The 13,416-nt window shown below is 38.3% G+C and overlaps 1 long non-coding RNA gene across 1 annotated transcript in view; it reads left to right on the forward strand.

Moving 5' to 3' along the window:
* The first annotated feature begins 271 nt into the window (after nt 1-271).
* Nucleotides 272-13,416, forward strand: part of LOC144455595 (uncharacterized) — a 43,381-nt gene continuing 30,236 nt past the window's right edge. Inside the window, exon 1 of the long non-coding RNA XR_013484313.1 lies at nt 272-535. This is a non-coding gene — a long non-coding RNA (uncharacterized LOC144455595). The remainder of the gene's footprint in view (nt 536-13,416) is intronic.

Consider the following 13,416-nt stretch of genomic DNA (forward strand, 5'->3'; position numbering starts at 1 on the left):
CACTAACTGGCCAGGGTATTTTCTCTTTCCTGCCTGGCTGGCATTCAAGCAGAAAAAACCGGGGGCCTCTGAGTGAGGGAAGTGCTATAGGCCTTGTATCTCCCAGAGCCTGGAAGTGGATAGTGCAAAGCCCTGCTGATGTTGAGAGAGGTCTGGGCAATGGCAGCAGCTACAGACCCCTGATGCCTAGCTCCCTTCTGATGCCAACATGTGTCTTGTTAATATGGGCCTCCATTCTCAGCCTCTTTGCATTTCTTTTCTTCCAGATTTTAGGTAAAAGAGTAGTGGAAATGCCCACGGCCTTGTGATCTACTAAGGGTCAGGATAGCAAGCACCAGAAATCCAGCAGCTAGAGTCCATGCCAGGGTTTGCAAGAGCCTCAGCACAGGTGAAACAGCAGCTGAGATCTAATCCAGTAGCAGGAAGCAGCAGCGACTTGTTCATCATCCACACCACATTCAGAAGCGAACTTTGTGGACAAATGCTTTGTAGAAATGACTTGAGATTCAATCTATTCTCCTTGCAGTCTGACCAGGTACTGGAAAGAAAGGTTTGCCCCTGTGTTCTTGTTCTACCTTCTCAGTGGATGTCTCTTTGTAAAATCTAATTGATGTTAATTGGTTAAATGACACTGGGGTATTAATTACTGGTGATTATTACTGGGGAGAAAACATTGGAATGGGAGTTCAAGCTGACAGGATTAGAGAAAGACCTCTGACCCTCAGTAGTACCCCTAAAGCCCCAAGTGGTATGTAGTCTTGCTCAGCGACCTGACTCAATTGTAAAAGTAGAAGTTGGGATAAAGATATCAGTTTCTATATTATGTAAATACTATACAAATGTTAACTATCACTATTTGTTATTGTTATCATGAACTATAATAGCAAAATATGTTATTAGAATTTTATCCCCATTACATAAAATGTTATTAGAATTTTATCCCCATTATATAAAATATTACTTTTAATGTATTTAAAGGGAAAAGTAGGGGGACAACAGTGGTCACTGCTTGTGTCTTGGTATCCCAGAAATGTGTCTGACCTACTTTAGTAAAGCACTAAACCCTACTGGTATCTCTCTGCGTTTCTTGTACAATGATGAAATCTTCTTATAAGTGCCTAGAAGGAACATAGCACATTTCAACCATCTGATTTCCTCCAAATATTTATGACTATAGGAGGCAAGGTAATTCCTAATCACTTAGGTCTATGAGAGTCCTTATGGGCTGTCTTGAGGGGCCCGGTGAAATCCTCATTGAGAAGCAATAACATTCTTGCTTTAGAGAGTGAAAGAAATGACAAGAGACCCAAGGAGAGCCCCAAAAAGAAATGGAAAGCTTTGGAAAGGGAGGCCCAAGCCTCAGGCTCATGTTGTACCTACTTTCTGAACTGCTTGCCCTTTTGTGAAACTGAAAGAATTATGGCCAGAAGCAAAGCCAAGTCTGCTCCAGTACAGGCAGGTCTGAGTAGATGGAATGAATGAACTCACGAGGGATTTTCTCAGATTTGGCACTTGAGAAAGGAAGGGAAGCTGGAAAAAAATTAGAAATTTAAATGGTATCTGATGAAATCCCTTTTGATTCCACAGCCATTAACCCCGGGTTGGCTCATTCTTCTAAATCTTTAACTGTCTCTCAAGTATGTTATCTGCTTAGGTCGAGAAATTATTGATTCTTTCTTTCATGCAGGTAGTACACACATCTCCCTAAAATATAAAGCAGCAGTCTGTGCTACACAAGATATGTAGCAGAGTGACTTGCACATAGTAGGCACTCAAGGTTTGCATGATAGAATTAAACTGAATCAAACCAACTAAATCTGAAGTTGGGGGAGGGAACATGTTCCCTACAAATGGTGCATTAGGCAGGAGAAATGAGTATATCAACACATCCATGGAGAATCTGCTGCAAAATTTCCGAAATGTAGAATCAACTGTTCTTAAATGGGAATCAAACATGGTGAATTTTTCCAGGATTTTTTAGGAAAGGGGACAAAAATCCTGAACTGCTTTCCTGTTAGGATGGGCTGGTTAAACATCTGAGATAAGATGGCCAACTCATGTCTGTAGACCTAGGTGCATCAATTTAAAAGCTTCATATGAAAGCTTTAAAGTAAACATTTTAAAAAATGAATGGAAAGGTATTTATTAAGCACCTACTATGTGCTAGTCACTGTGCTAAGCACTGGGGATACAAATACAGTCAAGAAAGACAGTCCCTCTTCCCCTCAAGGAGCATATATTCTAATAATATGTAGAAGAGTGGTGCCCTGGAAGGAATGTTCTAAAAAGGGAAGCCAGAAAGACTTGTGATTACAATTGATTAAGACGTAATTAAGGGTTGATTTGATTATTGTTCTCAGTTTAAAAAAAAAAAGGAATCATTTTTATGTTGTAATTAAGAGTAGTATATCACAACATTGATTTATAAAAGGCATATCAATCACTAATAGAGGAAAGATTTTTCAAAGCCACATGTTAGTTAACATTTTGAAAGAATATATTACAAGCCTTTATTGGTACTATAAGATAGGCTATCATAGTGGCTAGAGTGCTAGGCTAGTACTGGATCACAAATGCGTCACAATCTATATTGGTAGTATGTGCTGGTGGAGGGAGTTACCACACTTAGTTACCCATACTGACAAAAAAGCACAAAATGCTTCATGTATTTATATATTAAAAATATTGGTGATGTCTGGCTTCCACCCTTGGTCACACTGGCCACCCTTGGGCTGAGACAATTAATAGTTTATAATATCACTAAACATGAAATAACCAAAGCATTGAAAACTCAAAAGATATGTTGCATTTTTTTTTTGCATAGGATTTAAATGAAATAGGAACCACAGTATGCATTCTCCCCACCAATTGGATGGAACTTTTGTCTTTAGTTCAGAGAGGAGTACCAAGTCAAACTCAATATGATTGAGTGGAATTCAACCTCAGATGAGTATTATAAGGTTTCAAGCCCCATAGTAGGCTAGAAAATTTGCCATGCCTGGAATTTATGCAGTTCTTTTCTTCTGAGAAAGTCAGTGTTTTGTCTGATATTAAATAGAATTATTCCCTTCTTGCACCAGAGCATATGAGAATATCTTGGCATCTTAGTTTCTCCATTTGTAATTTTGTACTTTTCTTCACATTCAAAGATGAAACTCTTTCCCCATCACCACTTTGTTGTTATTTTCAGTAGTGGATACTGAGTCTTTTTATTGAAGCATAAAGTTTGGAGATTTTACTAGGTTAGAGCCTGTGGCTATGGAAGAACATAAAACAAATTGACTTGCCACAGATTCATTAGTACCATGATCTGATAGACAGATGAATATATTGAAACAAAAGCATCCCTTGGAATCAGACAATATTAGCACTGGAATGGACTTGAAGGGTATATTCTATAAGTTACCTCATGTGAGTCTTATTCTAACTTTAGAGTTATTTCAGCTATTTTGTGAGGCATACACTGAAAGACCTTCAGCAAAAAGCAGGAGAGGAAACAGCTCAAGACCTATATACATACAACTATACAAAACTGAATTTAGAGTTAGACAGAACTTGAGTGGTCCAACCAATACCCAAAAAAGGAATCTCTATTATAATATAATTGATGAGTACTCACATATAGTCTTGAATATCTCCAGAGAGAGAACCTACTACCTCTTGTTTCATTCTTTAAGTTAATAAAATAAGCCTTAAATAATTGGAGGGATAGTCATCATCCATGACTAGGCTGTGTCCATATCGTAAAAATGACAGTGCCACCTAAATTAATTTATTGATGTAGTGTTATGCCAATCAAATTATTAAGGGGTTACTTTATAGAGTCAGACAAAAGAATATAGAAATTCATTTGAAGGGGAAAAAATGGCATCTCAAGGGAAATGACAAGGGAGAATATAGGAATGAAGAGGGAATAGCACTTCCAGACTTCAAATGATTTTTATAAAGTAGTAATTGTCAAAGCTATTTGGTCCTGGTTAAAAAATAGGCAAACATAGAAGAGAAAGGGGCAGTATGGTATAGTGGATAGAGAGATGGCTTTGGAATCAAGAAGACCTTTCAGTCTCTGACACCTTCTGACTCTGTGACCCTGGGCAACTGACTCTCTGTTTCTCCATGCCCTATAAAACTATAAGCTGCAAATCAGTTGCTGACCTCTAGTAATAGAGGAAATTTCCTCATTAGGAATTCCCTTCACCAATGAAATCACAGTTCTGGATGGGAAAAAAAAAAGATCAGTGGAACAGCCTAGATAAGCAAGATCCAGTAACAACAGAACACAACAACCCAAAGAACACACACATCCAAGAACATTAAGCTACTTGGGGAAGAACTCCAAATTCTTCAAGAGCTAATAGAAAACTGGAAAGTAGTTTGGAAAAAATATATTTGGACCATCACCTTACACCATATATCATTATTCCCAAATGAATGAGTGACCCAGGTATAAAAGGTCACATCAAACAAGAAAAAAAAAAGAGAGGAAAACAAATGGAAGTACCCAACACAATTACGTCTAAGAAGACATTTCTTAACCAAATTATAGAAGAGACAATAAGAGATAAAAGAGAAAATTTGGATGACATGAAATTGAAAAGTTTGTGAAAAAACAAAATCAATGCAGCTAGTATAAGCTAGGATAATCAATGCAGCTAGACCATGATAGGATTAGGAATATAGGTTAAGCTAATTCTTTTCCTGGAAGGCAAGGAAGCTGTCAAAAACTTGATTGGCTCAAGGGGGCTAAGTCTCTAGTTTTATAGTCTTGGACACAGCTTTCTGATGGCCTCAGGTCATGTCAGTGTGGCTTCCTTGTCCTGTAAAGCCATAAAACACCTACTCACACTGAATCTTAGACCCATCAGACTTGATGGATGTCCCAAGGCTATGTGAGTCATCACACCCTGCTCTGCTGATTAGACATCTGTTTCTTTATGTAGAGGCAGCTACCCCAGCTAAGTGCTATATCTTCGTTGGTTATCCTTTCTATGCTATAGCTATCATTATTATTATTTAACTATTTTAATTATTAAATTAAATTTAGCTACTTTATTTAACTATTATTAACTATTTAATGACCTATGAATATCCCATTTCATTCCAATATAAGACCCACACTACAAATGATCAGGCCTGTGTGGGACAGCGAACCCAACCCAAATTAAACTCAGAGACTTCTCAAGGTGGAAAGTAAAGTTTACCTTTATTACAATCTCTCGAGGTGGCTGTCTGCTCCTTCGATACACGCGGAGAGAGAGGGAGACGGAGTAACAGGGGCCACCTTATGAAAGCAAATCTCCCCCTCACCACGCAAACAAGCCTCCACCCACCACTATTCCTTACCCCCTTAACTGGGGGTGGGCTTACATTCTAAGCTCAAAAGTTTCTTCCTATCCTCTTAACTGGAAGGTGGGGCTTACATTCCAGGCCCAAAATTCAAAGACAAGGAAAAAGGCAGGAAGCTCAGGTTGGGGGTGGGGCAGGGCTTATTCTTTCTGTTAAGTGCTTAAAAACAGGGTCTGAGTGGAGGAGGATTTTGAAAGTAGTAATCAAGAATTATTTGACCCTTTGAGGAGCCTTCAGTTCTGAGAGTCCATTTCTCATACTACCTTCTGAACTCATTACCTTAATTACACTGAGAAGTCTTCACTGGGACATCCCATTCAGGCCCAGCCCACAATAGAAGAGAAACTATTGAGCAGAGGAAAAAAAATCATTGCATCAAATATTTCTGATAAAAGTCTTGTACACAAATCTGATGTGTAGGGAATTAACACACACACACAAATAAGAATAAAAGCCATTCCTCAAGTAGAAAAGTAGTCAAAGGATATAAACAAACAATTCTCAAACCATATGAAAGATTGCTACAAAGCACTAATAAGAGAAATTCAAATTGAAACAACCCTTAAGTTTAACTTCACACCTAGTGTTGGAAATAACCTTTCATGCCCAAATAGGCACCAAAATTAGACAGACTTAAGATGAGTGAAGCAGTGAAACCTTTAATACACTTCCTGCGGGAAGGGGGTGTGGAACTTTAGATGACCACACACACACACACACACACACACACACACACACACACACACACACACCCCCCAGAAGTGAGAGCAAACCTTATATTCCTATTCCGGCTGCAAGTCCCTCCTTGCTGACTTTCACTGGAAGAAGTCAGCACAGGTCATAGACTTCCTGAAATGCCCACTATATGTTCCCCTTGGTATGCTTCTTCCTTCCTTCTTCATACATAAAATGGCATGTTAACCCTGCCTGCCCAGAGGTGGAGAAGCTAGTATTCATAAGCATGCCCACTCTAAGTAAAGCTTAACCTACGTCCTATTTCCAGCCTCTTTAATCAATCAGTTTCACCCAATTTTAGTTGGTTCTTGAAGCTCCTGACCCGGAGCTACTTTTCTCTCAATTTCCTTAAATGGAAATATAATAGTTCCTTACTTCTCACACCTAGCAAATTGTTAAAGGTGACAAAAGCTGGAAATAGTCAGTATTGGAGGGACTACAGGAAAGGAGACACAGAGCTTGTGGAGTTGTGAATTAGTCCAGCCATTCTGGAAAACTTGGCAATTATGTACCCCAAAGTGCCTAAAATGCCTATATTCTTTACCCTAGAGCAGAGGTTCCCAAACTTATTTGGCTTACCGCCCTCTTTAAAAAAAAATTACTTAGTACCCCCCTGGAAATCTGCATTCTTTAACCTTTAAATTGTTTTTAAAAATTTGCATCATTTCAAAAATATACAAAATATTTTTAAATGACACCTATTAAATTTAATAATTTATTGTAAATTTGTGGGTATTTTCCTGCATTGAAATTTTGATGATGCAATATTGCATCATGTAACCATGTAGTATCATATTGTAAACAAGTCATTACATGCAGCTTCATGCTCAAAGGCCAACATTGCTTGTTAAGACCTGTTGGCAGACTTGACCACCAATCAATTATAATATGCATTTTGTGTGTTTATTTGGAAAATAATGTAATCACTACAACTGTAACTCTGTTACACAACAGATGAAACACGTACAAATGGTTTTTCAAAATTCTCTTCTCTTCTTTCCTTATGCTTCCACCTCCCCTTTATTTTTATTCAATGCCCTCCCCAATTGCACCAGAGGCTACTACCACTCGCCTAGATTGTTTCAGTGCCCCCACACCCCAGGAGGCAGTATCACCTACTTCGGGAACTTATGCTCCAGAGCTTCTACATTTAAGTTTGTACGGAAAGGTCCCATATAAACCGAACTATCCATATCAATACTTTTTGGGGCACCAAAGAACTGGAAATAAAACAGGTGCCCAGTAGAGCCTGGGAATAGCTAAACAAATCATGAATCAAAGTTCCACCCACAATTAGCTGTAGGATGAGGAAAAAAGAGCACTATCTGTGCCTCTACCTCCCATACAAGGAGTTAGTGATAGAGAACTCTACTTACCACGCAGCAAAGTGACAGCATGAGCTGGAAGTCAGATGGTCTCTTTAAAGACCTCCTCTGGCTCAGTAGTCAATGAGAGAATTACTTCATTATTTTAGTGCTCCATATCCAGAAGAGATTAAGTACACGAGTTCCGGAATCAACCAGACATAGTGCTTGATGAAGTCAAGGATCATGATTGCCGGGATAAAGGCTCCCTACTCAACCAAAACTGTTGCAAAAACAGGAAAGTAGTTTGACAAAAATTACATTGTATACCATAATAAGCCCCAAATGGATCCATAACTTACACATGAAAGGTCATATTATAAACAAATTAGTAAAGCAGGGAAGGAGACAGACAATTTCGATTATATAAAACTGAAGAGTCTTTGCATAAAGTCATTGAAATTAAAATTAAAAAGGAAGAAGGTAGTTGGGGGGGTATTTTATAGGCGACTTTTCGGATAATGACCTAGTATCTAAGATCTGTTGGGAACTTATTCAAATAGATAGATATAGATATAGATATAGATATAGATATAGATATAGATATAGATATAGATATAGATATAGATATAGATATAGATATAGATATAGATATAGACATAGACATAGACATAGATATAGATATAGATATAGATATAGATATAGATATAGATATAGATATAGATATAGATATAGACAGAGGCAGATAGATATATAAAAGCCATTCCATAATAGACAAATGATCAAAAGCTATGAATAGGCAATTCTTAAATAAAAAAATGCAAGTTTTCAACAACAAATCACTAAAAATAAGACAAATAGAATGAGAAGATAGGACAAATGCAATCATCTTACATCCATCAGATTGGCAAAGATAACAAAAAAGGAAAATGACAATTGGTGGAGAGATTATAGAAATCAAGGCATACTAATGCAATGTTGGTGGTTCTATAAATTGGTTCATATATTCTGAAAAGTAATTTGTAACTATACTCAAAAAAGTTATGCACATTAAAATGTGCATAACTTTTTTTTTAACCTAGGGTTACCACTATTAGGCTTATGCCACCTAAAAGAGATCAAAGAAAGAGGGAAATGGCTCATATGTACAAAAGTATTTATGGTAGCACTTTTTCTCACAGTAAATGTAAGGTAAACTGCCTTTTTCAGACCCTTTTCATAAGTAGCAATAAATGACAAAAAGAGCAAAAAAGCATTTTTGTGCAAAGGAAGAGATTTATATTGATTCTCAAAAACTGTGGAATATTTAAAGTGATACAGATAAGCCTTTTGACATGAGTAGGAAAAGAACTTTGTTTTAATATATATTTCTAAACTGTATGTATGAAGATATACAGTTTTTAGAAGGGATTTGGATAGTTTTGGAGAGAAAATGGTGTGTAGTATAGATTTGAGGACTTTGATCTCTTTGTTAACAATGGGTAATGACATTTTTGCATGAGAACAATTCAATGTTATAAAGAAGAAAATTATCTTTTGTTTATTAAGAAACTAAAGAAATATTGAGTGTTAAAAAAAATGTCAAGGGCACCAAGGAAATGGAGACTTAGGAGCTGAGGCATGACAGATATGCCCTCTAATTTGCATATTTGTCCTCTAATTTACATATACATGTTTTATGACCTAAGAAAGCAAAACTTTAAAAAAAAATAGCAAATCCTTTACACACTTGGAGACTGAAGCATGATTTTAAAAAAAGACTAGCATTTTCACATGGGAAATTTGGGAAGTTGCAATGTTCAAGGTAAAGGGCGAGTCCCTTCAAGCTAAGAGGTTCTTACTTCAGCCACTGAACACAGTGAGAGAAGACAAGACCTTTCACAGCAGCAGCAGGAAAGTGAAGATCTAGCTGGACTCTATCATCTGCCCTACCCCTGTACCCTAAGAATCATTGAGCCCTTTTCATTTGCCATGAAATTTAACCATTCTATGTGGGTTTCCTCCTCTAATTAGGAAGTTCCTTGAGAGCATAGATTATCTTGCTCTTCTAATTGGATCCCCAGTGATTGGCATATAGAAAATACTTTTTAAAAAAGGCTTTTCCCTCCCATTCCAAGGAAAGCATGAGAAAGCTTAGACCATGTTTTAATGTATCAGTCTAATAACTCCATCAAACAAGTACATGAAGTTAGTTTTCAAGTTCTTTTAGGGTACTGAGGTTTAGTTCACCTGGACCTAGTGACTTGAATTCACTGAGGGCTACCATGTGATTTTCTCACTTATCTTGGGTTTCAAGTACCCACTAGCCATTTTTGTTCTAACCTTTCTAAAGTCCTTGATGGAAAAACAGAAGCAAAATAAAGGTCACATGGTTCTTCCTTACTTTGACATCCATTATCATTGTTTGATCCATCCTGAGCTATGGTACCAGCCCTTCCTTCATTTTTCTCTGGGTCCCAGTATAGCTAAAGGAACCATTTTTTTGGTCTTCATTAGTATCAACCACAACCTTTAGCTCATTCTTAATTTTATCATCTATTATTAAAGGTCTATGCCACTCTTTTATTCTCTTACCTGTTACTTGTCCTTGCATCTATCTTCTCTGTGTCTTTCTAAAATCTATTTGGCAATGAGTTCTCTGTAACCTATAATTCTCTCTATGGACAGTTCCCCTCTTCTCTATAAGAATTGTTTGTTCCAGTTGCCAGAATTTCATTCTTGAGGGCATCAAATCCCTAGTGGGATAACTTTTCTTATGCAATTTTAGGCCATAGGTTCCTATCTATCCTTTCTCCAAACTCTGAAATTCATTCTTTACACGTCTAGATTGCATGTCAAACTGTTTTAGGTCTCTACCTCCTTAATTATCATGAATTCTAATGTAGAATGGTCTCTTCCTTCCAAGGTCACCATTGAAGTAGAGTGCAAAGAACATGGCTTTGGAGTCAGATAACTTGAGTTTACTTCCTGTCTCTGATCTGTGACATTGGAAGAGTCACTTGACCTTTCTAGACCTTAGTGTCTTCAACTGCAAAAGGAGGTTGGCCTAGGTGGCCTCTGAGACCCCATCCAGGTCTGGAGCTATGATCTCATGATCTCTGCTATAGCAGCTAGTCCTTTCTTATTGGTCAGATTCTGAGTAGGTGTCTTTTGGCTTCCTACACATTTTGAGAAATGAAATGATTGATTATTCAAGCAATTCAAGAATTTATCAGCTGCTCTACTTTTAACAGGGAGCCCTCCAACTGATTGCAGACAGTTAACCCTTATTACCAGATTATTATACCTCCATGACAATTTTGTGATCTATTTTCTTGCTCACTGCCCATTTTCCTCTCTCTCACAGTGATCTGTGGTATACAAAGGCACGGAAATAAGAATGGAAATTATGTATGCCAGAGACATTTAGAGGTCTAGTCTTCTATAAATATGTATATACCTATCACAATGCCTTGCACATCCTAGTTGATAATAAATGTTTGTGGAACTGAATTTAAATATAATCAACCATCCCTTTTTTATGTGGGAATTGAGGGATAGCACCAAGTTCCATGTAAACCAGTAATATTTTTCAAGCATTCACCATGTGAATTTGTATTACAGCAAACCAGGTTTTATCTCCAGTACATAAAAATACATGTAACTATATGTTAAAATAGGATTTTATGTTAAAATTATCTTTTCCTGGATCTCAATTGACTATTGTTTACTAACTCAATCCCTCTAATTAAATCATATAAATATTTGCTTAATAACTACTATACACCTACACCACGATAGACACTACTCATCATAAAAGAGAAATAGCAACTCTGCCCATTAGGAACTTCTGTTCTAGCTGGAGAGAAAACAATTCTGAGACATGATATAAAACATGTGCAATGCCACGGTATCATTGAGAGAGACAATACACAAAAACATTGGAGGAATTCAAAACAAAGGAAAGTTTATCAGGGGAAAGCCTCATGAAGGAGCTGAGTATTGAGTTGTGTGTTTGAAGCTAGAAGAGTTAACCAATCAGGACGTCAACGTTTGTGAGTTTTTTGTTGTTGTTTGTGTTTTTGAGGGAAGGTAATGGGATCTTTACTGCTGTATAGGACTACACACAGTATAGCACATGTTAGAACAAGCCAAAAATTGTCAGAAAATTCTAGTATTAAGACGAAAAAGCAAAATAAAACAGATGAAGTCATTAGCAAGCATTTCAAGAAGTTCCAAGCAGCTAATAGGAACCACTCCACCTACTGGCTAGAGGAGTTCTTGGGCTGCCCACGAATCTCTTTGTGTTGCTGCTCTACCATTATTTCACTATGTGTGTGTCCTTGTCCAAGTGCCAGTGCACGTATGTGCCTGTCTAAGCAACACGGGACTAAGCTTCCCTATGTTAGTGTTAGAGAGTGTGTGTGGTCGGTCAGCTTGCCATCCCACCATAAATCATGGTGCTATGGGAAAGATTGAGAGCAACTTACAAACCGTCCTCTCAGAAGGCTCTTCTTCCTTACCAAATTCCTCCTCCAGATTTACTTCTCTGAATGTTCCTCATTTCTTTTCCTACCCTTTCTGTTTATCCCTCAACTTGGATGTGTACTTGTTAAGCACCCCAATGAACAGTTGGCTTTGCTGTATTTCTGTTTCATCCTAGACCTCACTGCCTGCATAGGACAGGTGGCACCTAACTCTGTGAGTGTATGTTTACATGTGCATGTGCATGTCTTATACTATACTCTCTAGTGGCACACGTAGCCAGGGCTGATGCCAATCATAGCAATTTTCTCTAAGGATGGGAAACTGGGAGATCAGCTGGTGTCATTCAATGGTGCATTGCTAGCCTTGATCCAATCACAGTTTTTACCATCACTCCTTTCCCAGTTTTGGTTTACAGCAGCATGTAAATTCTAGACTAGGATAAGCCATAACCCCAGAGAATAACGACTCCCATGAATGGGGCAGAGATTGGACCTGTGATTTCATAGGATCAGTGATCTACAGCTGGAAGGGACCTTGGAGGCTATTTAGTCCAACTATCTCATTTTACAGATGAAGAAACTGAGACCCAGGAAAGCTAAATGACTTGCCTAAGGTCACACAAGTAGTGAATGGAAGAAGTAGAGTTTGAATCTAGGTCTTCTTGACTACACAGTTATTGTATCTTATGGGGAACTCACTCTAATGATTCAGGTCAGCACTTTCCTTTGCAAATGAAAGACTTGGAGAGTTACCTAGAGTAGGAGCCATAAGATGACTTAATCAGGGTCACAAAGCTAATAGGACTCAGAAGCAGGATTTGAACCCAGGTGTTTCTGGTTCCCCACTGGCTCTTTTTCCACTAAACCATACTGAATCTCTGCCAATCAATAACACCACAATGACAAAGGGGATGACACTGCAAGTACTGCCCCCTACTGCACTTCCCACCATGAACCAATTCCGTTGACACTCACCACATGTTCTGCCCACCTCTGGACATGTGCTCATTCTTACTCGGCCAAGCTCAATCATTCACTAAGCTGTGGGCCCACTTACTTCCCTTCTATCTCCAACCCTGGATATCCTCCGGCCATGCAAAGACTGCAGAGGACTCAGACCTCAGACACCAGATATTTACATTTGCCAGGGGCTGATCGTTCTGGCTGCCAAACGCCAGGATCATTTGGTGGGAACCATCACTGAGGACCCAATAAGTTCTCAAGATTACTGACCAACCAGGGGGCACTAGCCTCCATGCATTACCTTAATTGTCAACCATCACACTCCCTAACAAGCTTCACTTGAGGGGGCCCACTGAAACCTTCAGTAATCTGTACCCAAAGGCTTAAAATATACTCTCATATTGCCTGGAATATGAGCACATACCTACATACCTGCATACACACACACACACACACACACACACACACACACACACACACACACACACACATCCCTTAACTAATCATGCTCTCTACTTTCACAGTCACTCAAACCAAACACTAACTCTCCATTCTACACTATCACAAACACCTAAAGGCTGGCTTCCAACCATGGAATCTTC

This window comes from Phascolarctos cinereus, unplaced genomic scaffold (genome assembly GCF_003287225.1).
Source record: "Phascolarctos cinereus isolate Bilbo 61053 unplaced genomic scaffold, phaCin_HiC Scaffold_2;HRSCAF=192, whole genome shotgun sequence".
Lineage (NCBI taxonomy): Eukaryota > Metazoa > Chordata > Mammalia > Diprotodontia > Phascolarctidae > Phascolarctos > Phascolarctos cinereus.